At 43.8% G+C, this 22,080-nt stretch overlaps 1 protein-coding gene across 1 annotated transcript in view; it reads left to right on the top strand.

The window, feature by feature from the left end:
* LOC124006364 (thrombospondin type-1 domain-containing protein 7A-like) overlaps positions 1-22,080 on the top strand; it is a 99,631-nt gene that overhangs the window by 591 nt on the left and 76,960 nt on the right.

Below are 22,080 nucleotides of genomic sequence, written 5' to 3'. Positions count from 1 at the left end.
TGGTTGTTGTTTTGTACTGATTGACTTTAATGGCAATCAGAATAGAACATCTGCAGTATTGAAGTCTAAGCAGAATATTGTGTTTCAAGGAGCATGTTTTCAATAGTCAATGGTGACTATGTATTCAGTGTTGAAAAAGCTTGTGGACAAGACACTCAGCTTGGGCACGATATTTTCTGTTCTCATTTCCTCTCTGTGAACCTTTTGAAAATTAGAGCAGGTCTCAAGGTCCTTAAAAACCCCCTTGTCAATGCATTACCTCATTTTCCCTGTCCGTTGCACTAGTCTCACAAGCTGATAGTTTGCACATGGTAACTGAAGTCTAGAAGACTTGAATAGCAAGCTATCATGGGAGAACGAGGCAGAGAACGCTAACAGAGAAATCCACCAGAAGTCTATTAGTAAGTGCATTGAATTTGCCACCTAAAGCTGGCGTGATCCATTCTGACTGGATTACTTAAATTTCTGTAATTTAGATGAATTGGTAGTTGAGATGTGTGGTTGCACCATATCTGGATGATTGTACATGTGTCGGAGCACAGTAGTAGACAAATGGGGGGGTTGATTGCAAACATGAGATGAAATGGGATGGGTGGTTGCAGAGTGTTTTCTGATCACCTCTGATATGAACAAGTGCAATGCATTAGTAATGTACGGCTCCTCTAACATAATTTGAAGATCTGAGCCAGGAATAATCATGCCCAGGGAGACTTGACGCACTTACGAGTGCTTTTAAAAATATATGGGAAAATCTCCTTGGCCCTCGAGGTGATAGTTAACCCTTCGCTTGCTCACCTCCCCCACCACCTCCCTCCCCCTCATAGGACTAGATGAGGGCAAAATAACCCTCCCCCTTCCCAACCCACTGAACAGCTCAGCCCAGCGCCAGTCCTGAATCGATGGAATGTCGTTGTATCTCGCGCTTTATGCATCTTTAAAGAGGATGTAGCTGGGTAAGGAGATTAAAGGACTAGGGATTTGCTCAAGAAAGACGTTCCAGGGAGCAGCCCTACCCTAAGAAATGGAGCATCGGGGGCTAGATCTTTCCCAGTGTAGATCATTACGATTACACCCCTCTCCCACGCCACTGCACCCCTCTCTCCCACGCTACACACACACACACACACACACACACCTGCACAAACACAATATATAAACACAAACACACATATACACACACACACACATACCTCATACTGCCTATAGCCACATCACATTAGGTCTTCGCTGTGATATGTAACCCTCTGTGAGGAGGCTTTCTGTTCTTTCCAACTAAAGGAAGACTATTGATTTTAGGATAGAAGTTTTTATTTGTTTTAGAATTTTAGAATCAAAAAATATATATTTAAATGTTTATTCTTTGGTTTGGCGATGCCACAGAGCTTGGAGACCTACAGTAGAGCAATTTATTTATGTGCTTTCAAGCACTTTTATCAAAATGTGTCCTGTGTGGCTCAGTTGTTGGAGCATGGAGCTTGCAAGGCCAGGGTTGTGGGTTAAGTTCCCACGAGGGGACCAGTACGATGAAGTATGAAACATGCATACACTCACTACTTCCTGTATGTTGCTCTGAAAAAGAGTGTTTGCTAAATGACTGAAATGTGGTATCATTGCATTTGCATACAACTTTTTGTGCATTTCAGCTCTTTTCATAAAATATGATTATGTTTGTGCACATTTCAGAGAGAGCAGTCAGTGGAGGAGGGAATATTCTGGTGACAAATGCTGCTGTGATGTTTGCATAGTGATGAGTTGCTGAAATACAGCTCTGTCTTCAAACTATAGGGAATTGGCTCACATTGCTTTTATTGGCTTCATGAAAATATGATCTATGTTTTGAGGTGCAGTGAATTCAGGGATATTTTCCTCCGGAGGGTTCTATTTAAATGACAAAAGCGAAAACAGGCACTGGCTGCCAGTCTTGATAATGATGTTCTTGAAGAAGATGAGGATGATGACGACAATGATGATGAGGTGAAGGAGGAGAAACATGTTGAGAATAAGGTTGATGAAGGCAGTGATGATGATGATGATGATGATGGACGATAATGAGGAGATTGTGAAAGAGTAAGAGGATGATATGGTGGTGTATAGTAGTGTTACAAGCCTTGAAGAGATCCTTGGAGGGTTTAAGGCTCTCTATCACACAGTTATTTCTATCCCATATCTCTCACTTACACACACACAGTCACACACACACACGCGCACACACACACACACACACACACACACACACACACACACACACACACACACACACACACACACACACACACACACACACACACACACACACACACACACACACACACACACACACACACACACACACACACACACACACACGTAGACAGCCACATACAGTCACACACACACACACAATCACACACACAGTCACACACACACAGTCACACACACACACACACACACACACACACACACACACACACACACACACACACACACACACACACACACACACACACACACACACACACACACACACACACGTAGACAGCCACACACACACACACGTAGACAGCCACATACAGTCACACACACACACACACAATCACACACAGACAGTCACACACACACACACACACACACACACACACACACACACACACACACACACACACACACACACACACACACACACACACACACACACACACACACACACACACACACACACACACACACACACACACACACACACACACACAGTCACACACACACACACACACACACACACACACACACACACACACACACACACACACACACACACACACACACACACACACACACACACACACACACAGCCACATACAGTCACACACACACAGACAGCCACATACAGTCACACACACACACACACATCACACACACACACAGTCACACACACACAGTCACACACACACACACACACACACACACACACACACACACACACACACACACACACACACACACACACACACACACACACACACACACACACACACACACACACACACACACACACACAGACAGTCACACACACACACAATCACGCACAGACAGTCACACACACACACACACACACACACACGTAGACAGCCACATACAGTCACACACACGTAGACAGCCACATACAGTCACACACACACACACAATCACACACACACAATCACACACAGACAGTCACACACACACACACACACACACACACACACACACACACACACACACACACACACACACACACACACACACACACACACACACACACACACACACACACACACACACACACACACACACACACACACACGTAGACAGCCACATACAGTCACACACACACACACAATCACACACACACACACACACACACACACACACACACACACACACACACACACACACACACACACACACACACACACACACACACACACACACACACACACACACACACACACACACACACACACACACACACAGTCACAGTCACACACACACAGTCACACACACACAGTCATACACACACACACACACACACACACACACACACACACACACACACACACACACACACACACACACACACACACACACACACACACACACACACACACACACACACACACAGTCACACACACACAATCACGCACAGACAGTCACACACACACACACACACACACACACACACACACACACACACACACACACACACACACACACACACACACACACACACACACACACACACACACACACACACACACACACACACACACACACAGACACACACACACACACACACACACACACACACACACACACACACACACACACACACACACACACACACACACACACACACACACACACACACACACACACACACACACACACACACACACACACACACACACACACACACACACACACACACACACACACAGTCACACTGTGGGTGGAATTCCTCTTGCAGTTTGGTGCTGTGTGCGCTTCATTAGTTTCCGTTAGTGGAGTGGCAGTACTTCTGTAGTCTGTAGGGCGGAGCTGTCAGGATTGCACCAGCATGCGTGCCCATCGGAGGCCAAGGCAATTATCCGTGTGTGTACAGTGTGACTGTGTGTCCAGTTCAAGGCCAGAGATCAACCTAGAGTACACAACAAATGAGGCTTTGGAACTACACTACCCCACTCCTTGAACCATCAAACCAACAGTGTTTGGTGTGACCCCTCTAATTGAAGAGGTATCTTCATATGTGACATCTTATCAAATATTCACCAATATAATTTGAATACCATCAAGCAACTTGTAATGACGTAGAAATGCAGTTGGCAAATGTCCTGCTGTGTTTTAGGGAAGCATGAATACATTACAAAGGGTTCCTGAGTGGCTCAGTGGTCTAAGGCACAGCATCTCAGTGCTAGAGGCATCACTACAGACCCTGGTTTGATCCTGGGCTGTATCACAACCAGCCGTAATTGGGAGTCCCATAGGGCGGCGCAGAATTGTCCCAGCGTAGTCTGGGTTAGTGAAGGGTTTGGCCAGGGTAGGCCGTCATTGTAAAATAAGAATGTGTTCTTAACTGACTTGCCTAGTTAAATAATGGTTGAAAAAAACATTGACAGTGACAATGACGATAGAGATGTTCATCTGTGTGGTTCAGAACCATTCTCTGTGTTACAGCACAACCCAGCAGGAGAGCCTGATGCATCTCCAACGTTCCCCTTTGCGCTTCTCCAGGTCCTAATCTGCCATTGGGAAACAGATGATCCATTATTCAGATTACGTAGGCATCGTCTCTGACTTCTGATCATCCCAATCCCCTTTTACCAGACTGGCTCTCTCTCTGGCCTGCTCATGGGTTACACCATGTTTTCCTCCCCTAGACCCGTTAGCCACCTGAAACGTGCATGGTTATCGCTGAAATGGTTACCACTAAAGAACAAATCTGCTGCGTCAAACCATAGAGTACATTTGAGTCATCATATTCTAAAGTCATTATAGAGTCATTCACAATGCTTTAAACTTCTTCGGGATCGGTGTCCCTTCCATGGGATGGTTGAGCTAACGTAGGCTAATGCGATTAGCATGAGGTTGTAAGTAACAAGAACATTTCCCTGGACATAGACATATCTGATATTGGCGGAAAGCTTAAATTCTTGTTACTCTAACTGCACTGTCCAATTTACAGTAGCTATTACAGTGAAATAATACCATGCTATTGTTAAAGGAGAGTGCACAATTTTGAAAATGGAAAGTTATTAATAAACAAATTAGGCACATTTGGGCAGTCTTGATACAACAGAAATACAATGGTTCATTGAATCAGTCTAAAACTTTGCACATACACTGCTGTCATCTAGTGGCCAAACTCTAGATTGCACCTGGGCTGGAATAATGCATTATGGCCTTTCTGTTGCATTTCAAAGATGATGGTACAAAAAATATACAGAATAACGGTAGTTTTTTTCTTTGTATTATCTTTTACCTATTGTGTTATATATTCGTACACTCCTTTCACATTTCCACAAATTTCAAAGTGTTTCCTTTCAAATGGTACCATGAATATGCATATCCTTGCTTCAGGGCCTGAACTACAGGCAGTTAGATCTGGGTATGACATTTTAAGCAATTTTTTTTTAAAGGGGCGGAACCTTTTAACAAGTATAACTACTGAGATGGTATTCAATAAATACGTTGTTACATCTAACATGTCCAAGCAGAAATTCAATGTATTTGGATATGCAACCTAATCCAGTGATTGACATGCATTTTGAGTTGACAATTAGAATTTGCCTTCATCTGTATGTGCACTAATATTATATACAGTTGAAGTCGGAAGTTTACATACACCTCAGCCAAATACATTTAAACTCCGTTTTTCACAATTCCTGACATTTAATCCTAGTAAAAATCCCATGTTTTTTCAGTTCTGCCCACAAATGTTCTAATGGATTGAGGTCAGGGCTTTGTGATGGCCACTCCAGTACCTTGACTTTGTTGACTTTATAGGACTCATTTTACTGTGGATATAGATAATTTTGTACCTGTTTCCTCCAGCATCTTGACAATGTAATTTGCTGTAGTTCTGGGATTGATTTACACTTTTCGCACCAAAGTATGTTCATCTCTAGGAGACTGAATGTGTCTCCTTCCTGAGCGGTATGACGGCTGTGTGGTGCCCTGGTGTTTATACTTGTGTACCTTTGTTTGTACAGATGAACATGGTACCTTAAGGCGTTTTGAAATTGCTCCCAAGGATGAACCAAACTTGTGGAGGGCTACAATTTTTTTCCTGAGTTCTTGGCTGATTTCTTTTGATTTTCCCATGATGTCAAGCAGAGGCACTGAGTTTGAAGGTAGGCCTTGAAATACATCCACAGATACACCTCCAATTGACTCAAATTATGTCAATTAGCCTATCATTTTCTGGAATTATGTAAGCTATTTAAAGGCACAGTCAATTTAGTGTATGTAAACTTCTGACACACTGGAATTGTGATACAGTTAATTATAAGCGAAATAATCTGTCTGTAAACAATTGTTGGAAAAATGACTTGTGTCATGCACAAAGTAGATGTCCTAACTGACTTGCCAAAACTATAGTTTGTTAACAAAAAATGTATGGAGTGGTTGAAAAACAAGTGTTAATAACTCCAACGTAAGTGTATGTAAACTTCCGACTTCGAACAGTATAGGCCAAATTAAATTGGTGCTAATTCACCACCTCAAGAAGTGGAAACTCAAAACACATTAGCTACACTGAGTGTAGAAAACATTAGGAACACCTGCTCTTTAAATGACATAGACTGACCAGGTCAAACCCATGTCAGATATCTTGATTGTAAAACAGTGTGCTTTGAGCTCAGTAATGATCGTTGAGAAATGAAAAGCAGAGACCCTCTCTTTAATATGGAAAACAAATTGCTTGCAAAGTATTTGTTTTTTTCCCCGCAATTGCGTTTTGAAATGTCATACAAGCACGGGGGATGGAGATTGTGAGAAGCTCGCTCATTACAGCAGCCTGCCCCAGTGAAACAGGCAGGCCCAGCTGCAGGGCAGACACGTTTATTACAGGAATTATGTCATTTACTGTCTAACAAATTCCTCGTTTTATCCACCTAACAAAATAGGATGTTTGTTTGCGGTGATCAGCTAGAATGTACCTCTCGCACCAGGCCTACAGACGACACACCGTTGGCCCGCCTCCCAACCACTTGTGCCAATATAGGTGTTTCTAGGAAGGAAATGTAGATGACCCCTTGCAACTCAAAATACAATTGAACCAAGTAGCCCACTGCTACACCTCTAGTGTTGTGGACACACTATAGCTACTGTATGTGTAACCATGATGCTGGACTGATGTCATCACTCAATGAGATGGGCCAGTGTGAAGAGCACTGACAGGCCATTATTACAGAATACAGTTCCACCTAACGATGGCTCCAGCAGTGAGTTATGTCACCCGACCTAGCTGTTAGTGTCCAGTCCCAACCACCTGCTATGACAACATACACTATATATACAAAGTATGTGGACACACATTCAAATCAGTGGATTTGGCTAATTCAGGCACACCCGTTGCTGGCAGATATATAAAATCGAGCACACCGCAATGCAATCTCCATAGACAAACATTGGCAGTAGAATGGCCTTACTGAAGAGCTCAGTAACTTTCAACGTCGCATCATCATCATAGGATACCACCTTTCCAACAAGACAGTTAGTCTAATCTCTGCCTCGGTCAACTGTAAGTGCTGTTATTGTGAAGTGAAAACATCTAGGAGCAACAACGGCTCAGCCGCGAAGTGGTAGGCCACACAAGCTCACAGAACGGGATCGCCGAGTGCTGAAGCGCATAGAGCGAAAAATTGTCTGTCCTCGTTTGCAACACTCACTACCAAGATTAAAACTGTCTCTGGAAGCAACGTCAGCACAAGAACTGTTCATCGGGAGCTTCATGAAATGGGTTTCCACTGCCGAGCAGCCGCACACAAGCCTAAGATCACCATGCGGAATGCCAAGCATCGGCTGGAGTGGTGTAAAGCTCAGCGCCATTGGACTCCGGAGCAGTGGAACGCGTTCTCTGGAGTGATGAATCACACTTCACCATCTGGCAGTCCGAAATACAAATCTGGGTTTGGCGGATGCCAGGAGAACGCTACATGTTCAAATGCATAGTGCCAACTGCAAAGTTAGGTGGAGGATGAGTAATGGTCTGAGGCTGTTTTTCAGGGTTCGGGCTAGGCCCATTAGTTCCAGGGGAGGGAAATCAACAGTACAATAACATTCTAGACGATTCTGTGCTTCCAACTTTGTAGCAACAGTTTGGGGAAGGCACCCATGCACAAAGCGAGGTCCATACAGAAAAGTTTTATCGAGATCAGTGTGGAAGAATTGACTGGTCTGTACAGAGCCCTGAGCCCAACCCCATCGAACACCTTTGGGATGAATTGGAACACCAACTGCCAAACAGGTCTAATCCCCTAACATCAGTGCCCGACCTCACTAATGCTCTTGTTGCTGACTGGAAGCAAGTCCCCGCAGCAATGTTCCAACATGTAGTGGAAAGCCTTCCCAGAAGAGTGGAGGCTGTTTAGCAGCAGAGGGGGGACCAACTCCATATTAATGCCCATGATTTTGGAATGAGGTGTTCGATGAGCAATTGTCCACATACTTTTGGTAATGTAGTGTTGTACGCTCCAGAGCCTGTCTGGAAAGCATATGAGGGAAAAGGTCAGACACTCAATACCATAACCTAAGGTCATTATCATGGTAAAACAAGCACAGCATGTCCCACTCTTCCAGACTCCCACTAGACCAGGGTAATTCAAACCGGGGCCAAGATCCATAGAGTGACTGGTGTTCTTCCTTCCTCTCTATTCAGGATCTGACTCAGACCTTGGACTCCAAGAGAATGGACTATCTGGCCAAATCAATTAAGAAATCAATCAATCAACCAATCAATCAATCAATCAATAAACTACCAGGAAAAAAAACAGCAGTACTGAAAAAACATTAAGGCCTGGTTTTTAATAGCCTTGTGCTATCACTTGAATGTACAGTGTTATAGATCGACAAGTGCCTTTGGCAGGACACAAGCCCATGTCTAGCTGCCTCAGTAAGAGATGCTGTCTGAAGATATGGCCATGGGGGATATCTCTGGCAACATCCCAATTGAATGTATCCTTATGGAGCCCAGCTTCATTTTATTGAGTGCATTGTAATATGACCCATGTTGACCCTCATTACCATAGTACCTGAGGGCATACCAGCTTCTGAATTATAATTGGCTGGCCACTCTTTAAGACCCATGGCAACAGGCTGCATATTTAGCCCATGAATAAATGAAGGTGATTTCCTTCGGGAGTTGGAGATCATGGCATGCAAGTGTTTTCTTGTATATTCCATTTTCCGGTTTGGCTCTAATGGGCGATAACTGAAGCAGTAGCGTGTGACTGGTCTCACATCCAGATTGGAAAGTGAGCACTCAGCAGCACTGCAGCCCACGGTGTTTTCATATTTCTGGAGAGCGGCAACAACAGCAATGCAACTTACACGCAGCGTCAGCAGATTCCTGCCTTGGAAAGGGAGGAGGAAACATTTCAAAGAAGATTTGCGTTTCGTATCAAGATGAACGGTTTGGGGTTGGTTTCAAGTTTTGCCCCTGTTGTAACATCTGTAACAGCACCTTTGAACTCTACAGATATTTCATCACACAGAAACGTGTTTGATGATGGAGATTCATAGAGAACTGCACTGACATCTCATGTTATCAACATCTCTTCTTTTGACCCACATTGGGGTTGTAGTGGAGGGTGAAACTGTTCTTTTTCATGAATATGTTGCATAAGCAGAATAAGCTGTATCCTTGTCGCCCAAAAAAAACGGTACTTTGTGAAAACGGCCCATTCATCCTACAGTTGCCCAGTCCCACGTAGACGCAGCAGTATGCAGGCCAGGAAGCACAAGAGTTTGTTTAAAGACTCAGCGAAATGACGTTGCCATGAGCAGCACCACGGAGAATGAGACGAGCATGGTCACACACAGTGCATGTGCACGGGGTCACTTCAGTGGCCACCGACCCAAAACAAGTTGAGCCTCGCGCTTCGGCACTCTCAGTTGTTGCGGAAATAGACACACTATGTTATGTGCTTGCTGCATCTACGTCATATCGCTGAGTCTACCTTTAATCTAAATCGCAGGGTTTACACTGAAAACGGATCATTACTGATATAGCGATGCAGGCCGGATTACAGATTACACTTTATCCCCAAAACTTTATTTATAGCGATTTAAGAGGATTTGCATATTTACAACATATTCTGCAATATTCCAACAACTCACAACATATGATATTTAGACGGCAGCTAGGTCATAAATGTATTTAGCGTGTATTTAATGGTATTTAGTACTTGTATGTACTAGTGTTTGTATGGTGAAAGTAAGTAGATCAATGGTAATATTGGGGGATAAATTGTGGGATATTATAGAATTCTGATGAAAGTCTATCCCTTGACTGCTGTTTAAGCTCTATCGCTTTAGAGGGATGAGTGTATGATTGAATAGACCGACCTACACTTTCCTATTAATCTCCTCAAGTGCCCCCTGAAAGACAAGGACCGGAGACAGGTGACGAGGGGGACACATTGTGCGGGGACATAGGGTTGTGTCCTCCCAGTGCCTTGACTGACAACTACTTCATCCATACTGTGCCAAAGCAGAAACATGGGGACCTCTTCTCGTTCAGTCAGTGGATACGTGTTTGGGAAACATGCTATTTAGACTCTGGGAGTGGCATTCAACACCGACTGCCATCTCCTGTGGGAAGCATAAAGGCAGCTTCAGTGGGTTGAGAGGAGAATGGGCTCTCTGAGAGCGAGCAGTGACATTTACTTTAGTGAGACGAGTCTCGAGTCCACACACCTCTGCTCTGCTGATGGTAATCAAGGCATACCGTGGAGAAGTGGAGAAATCCGTTCATCCAGTCATCCATCCGTCCTTCCATTCATCACTCCATCCACCCATCCCTCAGTCCTGCTCAGTTGTATTACTTCAGGACGAGCACGACTTGTGTGCTCATTGTATTGGAATGTTTTGGGAATCTAGTTTTAGTTCTGTGGTGAGTTCATTGACTGCATCATACCGCATCATAGGTCCAACGATGTACCGCATTTGATTGTGTTTTTATACATTTGTATGAGTTTGGGTTTTACTTATCTGATTTGTATATTATTACCAATGGCGTGATGGAAATGTAATTGAAATCTATTCTCTGCTGGGCTGTAGCATGCAATGAATATACAGAGTAATGAAGGCCTACCACATTGCACCAGATACATTTTGCTTTCATTATCTCAGTGATCCCAGGGTGAATTAATATACTGCTCCGTGTAATCATGTGTAAATACAGATTGATTTAATCTATGGTAGTGGAATCAAACGCTCTAGCCTCCTGGGTCAGACCGTGCATGAGAATGAAGGACAATCTCTGCTTCCGCCTGACGGGCCAATATCTGAGAATGGAATCTGATGATGATATGGTTAACAGTGAGAACCACAGGCATGTAATTACACATGTTTTATATAATAATTGTACAGTATCTAGTACTGAAGTGTTGCTTTGCATATTGGTTATAAGTATTGAGGTAGGATGCTGAACGGTCCATCAAGTGGTTAGCTGACAACAATTGTCAGTTCTCAAGTGCTACTGTAGCTCTAACCGGACCAGATCCCTGATGCTTGAAAACACTCTGTAATATACGGTTTAACCCAGTTGGGCCTGTGTTTAGCCACTCTTTAACCTTGTCTTGGTGATACTGGGACATGAATCCCTGGCCATCTAGCCCTTTTAAGATGGTGTTTGTACAGGAAGAGCTGTTGGTGTCTGAGATCTGAGGCTTGTAGGGTCCTTCCCCACAGTACTACCATCTTTAATGTCAATTTCACACACGCATGGTCTAATCACTTATGAAAATCCACTGGATTAGAGCGAGGGCAGCCGATGGCCCCAGGCAGAGGAAAGCCATGGCGGGGCGGGGCAGGGCGCATGGGGCCTGGTCAACACACAGGGCTGTTCTGGCTCCCTTGCTAGCTACTGTAGATGCCTCCTCTGGCTTCTCCACTCTTTCACTCTAATTCCGTATCCGTTCATCTATAAATCTACAGTGTCTATTCCGCATGGCTGATTCGTTGCTCTTTCTTTATGCTGTTCTCCTCCGTAATCCCTCCATCCATCTATCCATCCATTCGTCCATCCATTCATTTATCTGTCAATGTGTTCGGGAGCTGGCAGCCTTGCCTCCCCACCTCCTCCTCCCCCACCTCTTCCTCTCCTTTTCCTCTATTAATCCATCCATCCATTCTCTCTGTTTCCACATTCACTCTTTCCTGGCTCACGTGGGTGTTTGGGCGTGGGGCCAGGGCTCACGCATGGCACTTCACACCAGGTCTCTGGCATTCGCTCACAGACATGCTCTACCATCCCGTACATGCACATACACACGCATGCACACACGTGCACTAGCAACTTCACATTCACACCTATAGAGAGATGGCTTTTGCGCCTCCAAACCCTTTGGTAATAGCGCATGCTTGGGTTGCAGGAATGCAGGAAGAGTATTCCTGTAGATCACACCTCCACTTATAGCTCACTACAAACATGTGATAGATTCAGGGTGAGGGATCTGCCGTTTTCTGTTCTCTCCCTCTATTCTCTCCCTGTATTTTCTCTCTCTGTTTTTCACGGATATTTCCAGAACATTGGTACAGTAACTTGGTACAACTAGATATTTATGGATTTCTATAAATGTGTTACACTTAAAGTTGTGAGAATGATAAGAGAGTGTCGTGAAAGGAGGCTTAGGGCTCAACCCACATTTAAACCAATGACTCCAGTGTGTTGAAAGGGAACTATCCGTGGGATTAATATGAACTGCAATTATACATCAGATAATCATTTTCAATTATTTTTGGTGTATTTCTTTGCTCTTATTTTTCATATTACAGAAAGAATAATGTTGTGGTTACACAGTTTAAGCAGCAACGTAATTGTTTGCTTCTCTCAGTCCTCCAATCAAAACACTCACTGGGCTATCAGAAAATCTGCAAATTAAACTTGGTCGTCTTTTGGCGGTTTGGATAATCAAAACCTGCTGGACTCAGAAATTACGCATTATGCACACAAACCAGTGAAACCACAACAATTTGCTATTGGCACACTGGAAAACCTTGATTAGAAGGTATTTCTTGTTGATTCATCCTTCGTGTTGCCACTACACAGGTCTCTATGAGAATTCATGAAGCCAACCGGCAGCCAGGCATCACAGGGCACAGTAATTCATCATGCCACATTTGACCTCTCTAGAATCTTTTAGGAAATACTCTTGAATGTGCCACAGGGTTTTCTCACCATACCCTCTTCTGTCATATGAGCAGTTTGTCTCACTTGTCTATTGTCAATTATTTTGGACATCTGATTGATTGATTGTTTGGTCCTTTCTACAATGATACAAGTGGCTATTACCATCAATAATAACTTGGACAATGACTCATTTGTAAATAACATCGACTATGACTAATACCCAGGATAAACACAGTAGGATGATATGCGTGCGTGTCAGGAGAGAACAAAGATAATGAGGGATGACATGAGTTGGTGCTGACCTCTGTGACGACATTTGCCACGAAGACATGGACCAAACATGACTGATTACAAGAGTGAAGCCTGCTTCTATCCATGGCTCTATCCACTAATGTACTGGCTATTAAGCCATCTGTACGTGTCATATTTATCCAGTGAGCATCACCATTGCAATTCCATTCCATTCATCACCTCTGCCTCTCAGCTGGTTGGCTACTTGAGATACCAAACAATACTGGACTGTTTGTTGTTTATTTGAACTACATATCTTGCGTCTTTCACCATGCCTCCGCCTGTGTCTTGAAACCTCCCCCTGGGTTCTACATGTCACAATAATCCTAATCAAGCGCTGGCTCGACGAATCCAAACGCAGTCCTCCCACTCCATTCCCATCTCTCCCTGTCTTCATCTCTCTGGTTGGTGGGTCTACGGTGGACGGCTAGGCTGAGCGGCTGGGCTTTAATGAAGATTGCGTTTCTTCCCAGAGAGGGGCCGGCGGGATTACACAGCTGTCACAGCTGTCAGTCATTCCTCCACCTCTTCTGGAGCTGCTAGAAAGCTGTAGCCATGGCAACAGTGATATGATGACTGCTTTATGTGATGATGTAAACCCTTTGCACCTGTACCTGTTCAATTCTGGCTCCCTGATGTAGAGGGGTAGTGCAGACCCAAAGTTTAGACAGCTTCGTGGCAAGAGAGAGAGTCGAGGGCTTGACAATAAGGTTCTATCTGTTAAAAGATGATTCCGAGATAATTGGCTTTAATGTTCCGAGCCCTCATGGACTTGAATGGTGTTCTCTACTTAACAACATAAATTGGAGTACTTATTATTATTATCATACTATATAGGTAGAGAACATTGTCAATAGAATCATTTTGACAAAAATGCTGATAGTCCCAAGCTCTTGTCGTTTAACTTTTTTCAAATCTGATATTTAGCAGAAAATAAGAGCTCAACCGCAGTAGAAAATTAGGTATCATGAGCAAGATTATTTAAAATAAGCCGCAGTAACAATAACAGTGCAAAACAATCAACACAGCAACAACAACAAATACTTAAACGGGAAGGACTGTTTCTCTTCTGCCCTTCTTTAATTTAACAGAACACAGACAGGTTTGTGTGTGTGCGTGCATGTGTGCCTGTGTGTGTGCATGTGTGTGCATGAATCTGTGTGCGTGAGTGTGTGCATGAATCTGTGTGCGTGAGTGTACGTGCGACCGCCTTGCATTATATATGTGTGTAAAATCTAGGTCAGTCCTGCTGCTGTTGTACCCCACTGGTGAACCCTCTGGTGAGACTATTGCAGATCTGACGTGGTGGTGGGATGTGTGGATATGTGTGCTTATCTGTGTACAGTGTGTGGCTTATCTGTGTACAGTGTGTGGCTTATCTGTGTACAGTGTGTGGCTTATCTGTGTACAGTGTGTGCTTATCTGTGTACAGTGTGTGGCTTATCTGTGTACAGTGTGTGCTTATCTGTGTACAGTGTGTGGCTTATCTGTGTACAGTGTGTGGCTTATCTGTGTACAGTGTGTGCTTATCTGTGTACAGTGTGTGGCTTATCTGTGTACAGTGTGTGGCTTATCTGTGTACAGTGTGTGGCTTATCTGTGTACAGTGTGTGCTTATCTGTGTACAGTGTGTGGCTTATCTGTGTACAGTGTGTGCTTATCTGTGTACAGTGTGTGGCTTATCTGTGTACAGTGTGTGGCTTATCTGTGTACAGTGTGTGCTTATCTGTGTACAGTGTGTGGCTTATCTGTGTACAGTGTGTGGCTTATCTGTGTACAGTGTGTGGCTTATCTGTGTACAGTGTGTGGCTTATCTGTGTACAGTGTGTGGCTTATCTGTGTACAGTGTGTGGCTGTTGCATGTGGACACATCCTTTCATCTATCCCCCACCGCCGATGCCATTAAAAATAGACGTTTTCCACTGATAACACATCTAAATCAGTGTAAGAAGGCACTGGATCAGCACTATACCGCTAAAATGTACATTTACATTTACATTTAAGTCATTTAGCAGACGCTCTTATCCAGAGCGACTTGGTTCAGATGAAATCTAACCCAGGCCAATGGCAATTTTCAGAGGATTAATATCATGGAAATCCTCTCTTCCACGCTCAGGGCATCTCTGGTTGACTGCCCGGATCCTAGTGTGAAACACTTTGGCCCAAGGACCCCACTACATCTGGTATTTACATGATCACAGACTGGAGAGTAGACTCCATGTGGGGGGGAGAGAAGAGGGGGTGGAGAGACAGGGTGGGAGTGGAGAGAGATGGAGGGAAGGAAACAAGAGAGAGGTGGAGGAAAAAAGAGAGATACAGTATGCAGAGAAACACTGTAAAAAATGGTTCAACCTAGAAAATAATACTTCCTGGATCCAGGTAAATAACATAGGTTTTCTCAATTGAAAATACTACATTTGTTGAAACCAAATACTGCATGTGATTCAATGGCAACTGTTTTATTTTATTAATACCAAAGTTGCAACCTATTTCGTTCAACACTCAACTTACTTTTCCCCTTTGATTAAACCTAATAGATAACCAAATTAAATACAACCCATTTTTTCATCTTGTTCCAAATTCACTTTTTAGTTTAGAATAAGCTATCCAATTGGGTTACAAGCAATTTAATAAATTCTCTATAAAACAAGAAAATAAGTTTGTTCAGAAATATAAATAATGTTTACATATTCTCCACACAAGACTGTCACATGTAGGTGCGACAAGAGCATAAAAAGACATTTGCTTCCTTATCTTTAGTATCACGTGCACTTACACAATTATCATTACAGATGCTGACCAGGTACATGGTATGTTTGAATGAAGAATACAATAGACTAGATTAACTGGAATTACATTTACTCTGGCGGTGGGGCAAAAAGAACAAACTGAAAACCACGCCTCCAATATGCCACGCCTCAAACTCTTCTGATAGGCTGCCGTCGCTACATTGTCCCACCGCTGTTAGAACCTTGAATCAACTTTAAAAATCACATTAAAACGTCAAATTAGTTGTTTGATTCCAGGAAACTTGAATAGAATAGGTTGAACGAACTAAAGCATCATTTTCAAATCATTCCAATCAACTTCATTTGAACAGCAGCGTCGTGACATTTTTTTTTACAGTGAATAAAGATGGACAAAGCTGTTGCTAAAGAGGAAAGCCGGGAGATAGCTAGGATTTTAAAAATATAATTTCTTTGTGTATTTTTTATTTATTTTAAAAGTTTTTTTTGTGTATTTTCTTAAAACTGCATTGTTGGTTAAGGGCGTGTAAGTAAGCATTTCACTGTAAGGTTGTATTCAGCGCATGTGACAAATAAAATGTGATTTGATTTGAAAGAGAGAGAAGGAGAAAGAGAATAAGTAGTGGAGAGAGAAGAGAGAGAGAGAGGCTATCCCCAGTGGCATCAATTCCCTTCAACTGCTCCACTATCTCTGTGAAATGAATTGGTTATCATCAAAGGCTGAAGTCTATTGCATGGGAACAGCCTGTATTAACCTTTAAGGGTGCATGACATTATAATACTCAGTTGTCTGAGTGGATTTCACATGCCCCTCATGTACGATCTCTCTCGTCTGGGTTACCTTTGTTTTTAGAGGGGAAAAAAGAGAAAAGAGAGCAAAAGTTGCAGACAGAGGGAGAGAGAAGGATAGAAGGAGAGAGAAGGAGAGAGTCAAGGAGAAAGATGGAGAGACTGCAGAGAGAAAGAGAAGCGAGAGTGACAGACATCGAGACAGGGAGAGAAGATGGTACGGGAACGAGGGAGAAAGATGGAGAGACTGCAGAGAGAAAGAGAAGCGAGAGTGACAGACATCGAGACAGGGAGAGAAGATGGTACGGGAACGAGGGAGAAAGATGGAGAGACTGCAGAGAGAAAGAGAAGCGAGAGTGACAGACATTGAGACAGGGAGAGAAGATGGTACGGGAACGAGGGAGAAAGATGGAGAGACTGCAGAGAGAAAGAGAAGCGAGAGTGACAGACATTGAGACAGGGAGAGAAGATGGTACGGGAACGAGGGAGAAAGATGGAGAGACTGCAGAGAGAAAGAGAAGCGAGAGTGACAGACATTGAGACAGGGAGAGAAGATGGTACGGGAACGAGGGAGAAAGATGGAGAGACTGCAGAGAGAAAGAGAAGCGAGAGTGACAGACATCGAGACAGGGAGAGAAGATGGTAGGGGAACGAGGGAGAAAGATGGAGAGACTGCAGAGAGAAAGAGAAGCGAGAGTGACAGACATCGAAACAGGGAGAGAAGATGGTACGGGAACGAGGGAGAAAGATGGAGAGACTGCAGAGAGAAAGAGAAGCGAGAGTGACAGACATCGAGACAGGGAGAGAAGATGGTACGGGAACGAGGGAGAAAGATGGAGAGACTGCAGAGAGAAAGAGAAGCGAGAGTGACAGACATCGAGACAGGGAGAGAAGATGGTACGGGAACGAGGGAGAAAGATGGAGAGACTGCAGAGAGAAAGAGAAGCGAGAGTGACAGACATTGAGACAGGGAGAGAAGATGGTACGGGAACGAGGGAGAAAGAAGAACAGAGAAGTAGCTACAGAAGAAAACAGATGCAGACCTTCAGGATGGAATAATGTGGCGAGGGGAATAATATGACTTCCTAAGTCCAGGCTGCTGCCAAATCCGAAGATTGATTAAGTCAGAGATTCTCTCTTTATTACCTCAGTGGCTGGGTATTGCTACACGACTTTGGCTTCAAATGTGATGTGCACTGTTCAATTTCAGACGGCATTTATTTCCATCCATCAAAATGAATGTATTCTCAAATGTAGCTTATATCCCAATGTGTTTCGGCCTTGTTGCGAAAACCAGGTGACTTACTTCACCAGTCCATCTTGTTTTCCTATTTCTTGGGAAGAGGACTGTATTTTAAAGTGTATATAAAACAAGTCTCTAAACTCAAACTACTTTTCCATATTATAGCAAAATACCCTTGTAGCAACTTCAACACCCAGCCCACTATCTCTCTTGTCGTTTCTAGAAAATTGCATTACTTTATGTTCCTCAAATCCTATATCAAAGTGTTACCACGGGAGAATCATTCTCCTCTCATCCTTCCATTTCTCCAAATTTCTCCCGTCTCTCTTTGAGACTTGGGGGGTGGGTGGTAGAATAGTGTTGGATTCACAGGAAATGCACTGTTAAAGAACACTGACTTTGGCTGGTACTGGGTTTCTTTGATCTGTCCACCTACTGGGCTCTCTTTGATCACTTCTCTTTGGATTAAAGTCATCTGACCCCGGAAAGGCAAAGCTAAGGATCACGGCTACAAAGTAAGACCGTCTTTTCCAGATGACTCCCCCAGACCCTCTTTTACCGAGCTCGACTTCGGCCCATCAGAAAATGCCTCCACTTTAGTTGTATCCAGTCAGTCGCTCAAATTTCAATCCGATCTATTGGATTGTCTTGCAGTTGTTACATTTCTGAGCCCTAAAACGATCTTATATCCTTCATCCGTATACTCACACAAATAAATCATGTAGGGCAGGGATCATCAACTAATGTAGATAAAGAAATCTTGAGTGGATGGTCAGGGGGCTGGAACAATTTGAAGACTGCAAGTCTAAACATATATAATATTTGACTAAAACATAATCATTTCAAACCTTGCTTACATTTGTATATGATCACATATCTCATTATTATGTGTGAAATATTTTGGAACAGATTTAGAAAATGTAAATCACTTGGAGCTGTTTTGCTGTTGTTTTTACAGTCTTTTATGTCCAACAATAAAAAAAAAAGATTTACGTTTCATTAATATTTTTGCTCAGAAAACATAATCAAATAAAAATACAATAATTTGGCCCGTGGGCCGCCAGTTGCGGAACCCTGGACTAGGCCAGTACAACATGTTTTGAGAGGAAATAATACATCTACCCTACAATATTCCCAAATCACACTCACAGTTGTCACACTGAATGTCTTCAGTGTCACTCAGAAGCACACACACGAGCACACACACAAACACACACAATCACCCCAAACACACACACACACTTACTGGAGGCAGAAATGCTTCTGTCGTCATATTTGCTCTCCCCCTCTTCTCCACCCATGCCCCCTAACACTAACAGATGGAACCATGAGGCAGCATGTAGAGGGGGATCTGTGTCTGTCTGTCTGTCTGTCTGTCTGTCTGTCTGTCTGTCTGTCTGTCTGTCTGTCTGTCTGTCTGTCTGTCTGTCTGTCTGTCTGTCTGTCTGTCTGTCTGTCTGTCTGTCTGTCTGTCTGTCTGTCTGTCTGTCTGTCTGTCTGTCTGTCTGTCTGTCTGTCTGTCTGTCTGTCTGTCTGTCTGTCTGTCTGTCTGTCTGTCTGTCTGTCTGTCTGTCTGTCTGTCTGTCTGTCTGGGTACAGTACCCCCATGTCCATGCTGTTGTTGCTCCCCACTATGTGTGCCACCTGCCTGCCTACCTGGCAGCTCTCCACCCCCTCTGCCCCTCCTGTCCCATTCTCTGTCGATTACCACTGTAATGGGTTCGCCACTCTCTCACCACCCATCCTGATGCCCTGCCGCTGCGACGTGATTAAACCTTCAACTGTGGAAACTTCTAGATGTTGTGACAGGGAAAGGTGTCTACTGTATGTTTGACGAGATGAGTCCCGGCGTTTCTGGCTGCGTTTGGAAAATGTATTGCCCTTGGGGTTCGTGTTCTATCCCAGATACAGGATACAGGAAAGCTATTCGTTTATGTGTGTTTAGTGTGATTGTGTGAACTCGCACGGAATTTAAATGTGCTATTTGCGGGTTGTCACTGAGCTGAGAAACACTGTGAGTGAATTGGAGGAAGAGGGATTTGTATATAAGTAGGATGATGATGACGTATCAAGCTGCAGATTCAAAGCAGACGGTCGCCTCTCCCTTGACTGTTTCCATTGATCAATGAACAAAATAAGCAACTATGGACATGTGGGTGTGTGTGTGTGTGTGTGTGTGTGTGTGTGTGTGTGTGTGTGTGTGTGTGTGTGTGTGTGTGTGTGTGTGTGTGTGTGTGTGTGTGTGTGTGTGTGTGTGTGTGTGTGTGTGTGTGTGTGTGTGTGTGTGTGTGTGTGTGTGTGTGTTCTGAGACAGAACCCCCCCCCCCTCTCCCCTCTCCTCTCATGTTTACTTGGCTCAGCACAGCGGTGGAGTCAAAGAGCAGAAACACAGAGGTATGCTCATTCATCTCCTCGCCTGCAGATTGAGGGTGGCAGCCTTTATTGCACCCGACCCCTGGTGTGATCACAGCGAAGAGTGTGTGTCCCCTCCGAGGAGTGTGGCCTCAGGCCTCCCGCTCCACAATGAAACACCAGCAAAAGCTGCAGTCTCTACCTGCAATCCTGCAAAGACATCACCAAAGAGAGAGCCGAGAATGGCGCATCTTGTTACACTGTGACTCATTGAAGGTGGTGTGTTGTAATGTGTGGAGCTGGAACAGATGTGAGGAACTGTGGGTGGGTTATTTGTGGCTAATGAGTTTCTCTCTCATGTAGCTTTCCGTTACTTCATAGAGGATTCAGTGCTCGCATAAATATCAGGGATATGGAAGATGCTCATGGTCTATAAATACAACCCAGCGTTATGTTTCTTTTAGATCGCATCTGGATCTCATCCAAAAGGTTGGTTGTAAAGACGTTCTCAAAGTAACGTCAATTCAGATGTACTTCTCATTTTGTACGTTTGTGGTCCAGGTGCTGGACACTACAGGTTCAGCCATGTGGATTTACTGGCAAGCCGGCACAGCCCTCATACAACTTCATCACTCCCATGGTTCACTGAACATCCTTCAGTAGATTGGCTCATGTGTTGCCCCCCCCCCCCCAACCCCCCATTTGGTACATTTTCCTGGAACTAATGAATTCTTTGGGGATCTCTTATAGCACCTCCTTCTCTCTCAAGCTATATGATTGTGCAATATGTACTGGCCACTGGCCAATCTTTCAGGGGCCCCTTGATTTGTACAGTTTAGCATCAGTTATTGATATCGATTCCTTACATTGGCTCTTTGAAATGACAGGGTAGAGAGCTGCACAGCTGGCAGGGGCAAACAGAGTGTATGAACTCTACATCCACCAACGCAGTGTACAGAAATAAGTATGGCTTTTGTCAAGCTTGTGTCTTTCGAAACTGACACATTCAAATCAAATCAAATCACATTTTATTTGTCACATACACATGGTTAGCAGATGTTAATGTGAGTGTAGCGAAATGCTTGTGCTTCTAGTTCCGACAATGCAGTGATAACCAACAAGTAATCTAACTAACAATTCCAAAACTACTGTCTTATACACAGTGTAAGGGGATAAAGAATATGTACATAAGGACATATGAATGAGTGATGGTACAGGGCAGCATAGGCAAGATACAGTAGATGGTATCAAGTACAGTATATACATATGAGATGAGTATGTAAACAAAGT

This window comes from Oncorhynchus gorbuscha, linkage group LG19, assembly GCF_021184085.1.
Source record: "Oncorhynchus gorbuscha isolate QuinsamMale2020 ecotype Even-year linkage group LG19, OgorEven_v1.0, whole genome shotgun sequence".
Lineage (NCBI taxonomy): Eukaryota > Metazoa > Chordata > Actinopteri > Salmoniformes > Salmonidae > Oncorhynchus > Oncorhynchus gorbuscha.
The sequence above is the reverse complement of the archived record's forward strand: the minus strand, read 5'-3'. Positions and strand labels throughout refer to the sequence as shown.